This window comes from Pleuronectes platessa, chromosome 14 (assembly GCF_947347685.1).
Source record: "Pleuronectes platessa chromosome 14, fPlePla1.1, whole genome shotgun sequence".
Classification (NCBI taxonomy): Eukaryota; Metazoa; Chordata; class Actinopteri; order Pleuronectiformes; family Pleuronectidae; genus Pleuronectes; species Pleuronectes platessa.
The window spans coordinates 14,737,308-14,743,014 of NC_070639.1; positions in this window are offsets into that span (position 1 = coordinate 14,737,308).

The following is a 5,707-nucleotide window of genomic DNA, read 5'->3' on the forward strand; positions in this document are numbered from 1 at the left end:
GATCCGCCTGCGGGACACGTTCCAATAGGAAGTCATTCAACCTCACCTCGCTGCAGAGGCATCACATCACTCAATCTTGCGTCGACACTTTACAAACGCAAAGCACTGAATATTTGTGTAATTTGTATCATAGTTTGTTTTTGAGAACATCCTATTCTATTATTCACTTCTTTTTTTTTTTAGTTTTTTTAATTTATTCTGTATTTTGTCTTTTTATGAGGTGGGGGTTAAAGGGATAGTTCACCCCCCCCAAAAAATGCATTAATTATCTACTCATCACTATGCCGATGGAGGGGTGGGTGGAGTATTTGTGTCCACAAAGCACTTTTTGAGTTTAGGGGTAAACCGTGTTGCAGTCAAAACAGATGCAACTCTCGAAACGGTCATGTTTTAGCCAAAATGTCCGCTGTGATCCATGTGCGAATGCGGCTTCAGAGCAGGATATCGATAAAGTCCACATCAATGATCGGTCAAATACCAGAGATGAACCTTCTGAGCATGTTCAGTAGCGGTCGCTCATTTCATCCTTCAATCTGGTCCTCAAGGACTTCCTCCATTTTTGGCCGCGAAGACCGCGAATGCGTCCCGTCCTTATTGCTGTTTCCTTGCAACAGCTGAAATTAGACACTACGAAAAACTTTTAATGCCCCTTGTTTTTTAAAACATTTGCAGTATGAGCTGTTCGGTTGAGGTGAAGCTTGATACTCAAGCGTTGGACATCTTGTCAGTAAAGATCAATGAATCCTAGGATTGATTGGGCCGGGAAAGGATCTACCCGCCTGATCCTTTGTTTCTCTGGGTCAAAAGGACAGAGCCCTCGAAATGTGACGGCCTTGTCGCACTGCTCTGAGGGAATAGGTCTTCAGATTCCCAGCGCGTGATAGGGTGTGATAGAAATATCTTTAGATGAAAAAGAGGTGCCATACATGAAGACAACACCGACAAAGATGTTACTTTGGAAAGAAGAGATTCAAGAGCTTTTGGCGATAGGACCATTGACATGCCCTAAACACAAATGTAATTTCCACAGAGGAATATAATCTCCCTCCTGCATCCTCTGCCCAGACGCCACCCTTCGCCTGATTGTTCCGGTTGTTGTGAAGGCGTCTGACCCGGAGAATCTCCTGCTGCATTCTCTATATGTGAATTGGATGGCATTTACGTGAGCTTTTCTTGAAAATCACCAAATTGGCCAATTTCTCCGACGCTCCCCGATGAATAGTTGACCTTGAAAAAGTCGGATCTCCAGTAGCCATCCATCACTTGGCTGTCGAGGTTGAATCAGCGCATGATGGAGGGGACTCGTCGCTGCTGCTTGGCTGCTTGATGTGCCATATTATCCTTCTCTGTAGATCCAGCATATTGCTCCCTTCAGCTCACTGACTATCTCATTAACTGCTGCCAGAGAGGTCACGCACGATGGAGGCAACAGAGGGATGACACACTAGTTTGATCCATAATTTTCCCAGGCTAGGATTTAAAAGCATGTTACTGGAGCAGCGCGGCTTCTGTCTGCAGCCTTATTGCTCCTGTTTTACTTGGAGGAAGTGATTTCTGGTTGACTGCTGGATGTTAGATTTTCCTCTGGGATCACTTGAGTCCATATCGCACCAGTGTACTCTTATTAGAGGCCAGTCATGCTGCCGCGATAATTAGTCAAAAAGGACCTCAGCTGTGAAAGTCCTGACTTTTTCTGCAACGCTAATTCAACACTAATTCTCTGATTTAATCGGCGCTAAGTGTCCCTTCAATTTGCACAGAGAAGATCCACCATCTATGATGTGAAACAATAAGATGTAACACAAGTATGTTAACTCAAATGGTTTTGTGATTAGAAAGATAACCACATACTGTTTTAATAGAAATGTGTAATATGCTTCAGGGAGAGAATATCCTGCATTCAATATATACACCCTATATAGATATGGAACATCAACCATTACACTGACCGTAAAGGTTTTTTGTATCATAATTCCACTTTAGTAAACCTTGTTTGTGTTGAACAGATTAGATAATAATGATGGAATTACTCAGATTCCTTTACTAAAGTAAAATGGGCCATCACGTTAACAATTTAAATCTCTCCATTACAAATAAGGGGGAAATTATTAATAAGTAAAAAGTAGGCTACACAGGTGTTCACAGCAAAATGTGCTTAGGGGCAATTCAGCAGGAAAAGGGTCACAGTGACCACTAAACTACAAAATATCCCATTATTAGACTGTTACTACTGACACATCATTAATATGTCACTTTTTACATTTTACTGTTGTCAAAAGCTACATCTAACAATCTGAGTACGGGCGGCTGTGGCTCAGGAGGTAGAGCGGTTCATCCGCCAACCAGAAGTTCGGAGTTCAGTCTCCCCCTGGCGGCTGTGATGGCAGCGTAAGAGTGATGTGTGATAATGAAAATGCACTACCACAGCTAATATGGTAGAATAATCTGTATTTGATCATGTAAACTGAACTGCTTCACATTACTGAGAAAGACAAAGCAACGTGTACAGTACATATCAGTCTATATCAAACTGACAAGCAGGTAGAGGCCTTGTTCACACCGCTCTGAGTACAACTGATCAAACACGGCATTAGAATGCGTCTCCACATGCGACACATACATTCAGGTTCCTGTTTCACACTGGTCTTAACATTTTAATTGATTTAGCCGTTGCCATAAGTCACCTTCCCCATTGCAAAATCATTGATTTGTTATTACTGCTCACGTAATGAAATATTTCCATTTTGGGTATATAAAGCAGGTATGTGGCGCATGTCTTTGTCTTTTAACATCTCGCCTAAATTTATACACTGAATCATTTGTTAGCAAAGACAACAGGGTGAGCAACTGGTATTCCATGTTGTGGTAGACGCTGGTGGCCAGGGCTACTGCCAGTTGTTTTTGACGAATCAGCAAAGACTATGTCATGACCGAAAAGACTCAATCAGCAAACAGTTGTAAGTCTCAACGTCATCGTTACCAAAAATATCTGTTTCTGCCCATCCAGACTAAAACTGAATCAGTGGATAGCATCATTTCCAAACTTCCAAACACAGATGTGTGGTAGTGTGGAGTTAGCCTTAGAACAACCGTTCGTCAGAGCATCTGGAGACTCAGGTGGACGTAACAAACTCAGCTGCAGAAAATGGGATAAACATCTGACACACACCACAGATCTAAGAACATCATTACTTCATAAAGATTTTAAGCCTAATGTAAATATTTTGTCCATCTGCTGCAGTGATGCATCATGTCTGTGTTAACAGGCTGAGGAGCCAGCCGCATCTGTTGTCCCTGGCACTTTAAGTTAGTCAACCAAATTCATCACGACCCTCCCTTCAACCTAATTACAATAATTTCTGTTAAAGACAGGTCTGGGGACATTCACAATAGCTTCTTCCTGTTTTCCCTTGGCAGGGAAATCAATAGTATTGGTTTGCGTCTTTCTAACTACCCGATAGTTAAGGTCTAACTAGACCGGCAGTGCTGACAAGCAGTAGGCCCCGGTTATTAAGTCTGCTTAGAAGGCAGCTAAATGAGCAGCAACCTAAAGAGACTGTGTCATCACGACTGGCCCCGTGGAGGCTGAGCTGCGGGAGGCTGTGTATGTGTGTATTTAAATGTAAGTGTAAATGTGAGTTAATGCAAGCTGAGAGGACACACGTGTGTGTCGTGTGTATGTGTGTGTGTGTCGTGTGTATGTGTGTGTGTTTCTTTTGCCGCAGCCTGAGAGGTCGGGGGGTCACCGAGGCGAGCCGGCCTGCTTTTGTTAAAAGGAAATCGCATCTCACGGATGACTGTGGAATGATTATTTGGGTTGATGGAACATCAGGGAGACAGTTGTCTGCACAAACACACACACTGACACACACACACACACACACACACAGTCAAATGAAGACATATGTAACCCACCCCCCCGTACACACCCACACACACACAAGACATGCCAGGGACAGGACGTGACAGGAGGGTGTGTGATGTAAATAACGTTTGAACAGCATCAAAATAGGTCCAACAACAGTCACCTAGTCTTATATGACAACCACTGGCTGGCTGCAAAGCCCAACTTGTCTTATTTTGTCAATTCAAGGCTGACAACCCCTCTACAGCATCTCTGCATGTTTGTGCCAGTTAAAAATAAATCTTTATTTCACATTTTACAAAAGTTTATTCCTGCTGAGACGAGAACTTGGATGTTATTCGATATTTTTCAGCAGCTAATGGCATGACATTTTTCAAATAGGATGATTTTGACACGTTATCACGTTGTTGTTTTTCTACTACTGATCTGCTGTCACCCGGGGAAGATGGCAGGTAGAGTGTCATATTGGGAAGAAAAGGCAATTTTCGGGCTCTGTCATGGGCAATTTGGGCTACAAAGTGCAAAAAGCTTGGACGAAGTGATATTGTCTTTGCGTCTCTGTTTTGGCTTCCTCTTTCAGAAGCCTCGGCCTGTCCATCTGAGCGGCAGGCAGTCAGGGATGGACTCAAAGTTCTGAGAAGAGAAGAGAATCCATGGGGAATGCCTTTAGCAGCCTGAATCGCAACTATCTGTGTTCACCTATTCTTGATTCTTTGTGTTAATAGCAGTAGGTGTGTAGGTGTGTGTCTGTGTGTATGTACTGGACAGTGTGAAGAAGACAGACATGTTTATTTAAATCAGAATTAAAGTCTAAAAAAGACAATTTGACATTTCAATTTTTTTAATGATTAAATAACAAATGGTACAAGAATCAAAATAAGAGGTGGTGGCAGGCTGATTCTTTTAAAGGGATAGTTCACCAAAAAAAGTTAAATTCACTCATTATCTACTCACCACTATGCTGACGGAGGAATTGGTGAAGTGTTAGAGTCCAAAAAACAATGAACATGCCTCCTTACTGCTCGTCCCGACATTCATATTCAACTCGAAAAGCGGCGTCATTTACACTGTGTTTTTAGCATTAATGTCGTAGGCGCATTCACGTACCCTCAGGCTCATGGAACCCCCACACACTCTCGCCCAAGGGCATGAGCGGGGTGCACAAGCAGTATGGAGGCATGTTGTGTTTTTCTGTTATTTTATAACGTCTGCAGAAGAGGTCGCCTTGGTTGAAACACTGTTTACCGCTGAGACTCAGGAAGTGTTTTGTGCCTCCATCAGAACAGTGGTGAGTAGATAATGGGTGAATTTAAAATTTTTCTGGCAACTATCCCTTTAAGCTGCTGGCTTCACCTTAATCTCACTTTCCAAAATGTCAAACCATTCCACTCGGCACATGTTTTAGTTAAGACTTCTATCATGACATCTTAAATTAGTAACTTTTACCTACTTGCAGTTATTTTGTGGGGCCCAGTACCATATACAGTGTATCAAGGGGTTTTATTGAGTTTCCAACATAGCCCCAGGTCTACATAAGGACAGAGGGAAAACACAACAACAAAAAACACTATTACATTGTAAGTAAAAAAAGAAAAATCTCAAGAGAGGCAATTCAGAGAGGGAGGGAGAGAGAGAAGAGAGAGAGAGAGAGAGAGAGAGAGAGAGAGAGAGAGAGAGAGAGAGAGAGAGAGAGAGAGAGGAGAGAGAGAGAAGAGAGAGAGGAGAAGAAGAGAGAGGAGAGAGGGAGAGAGAGGGAGAGAGAGAGAGAGAGAGAGAGAGAGGAGAGAGAGAAGAGAGAGAGAGAGAGAGAGAGAGAGAGAGAGAGAGAGAGAGAGAGAGAGA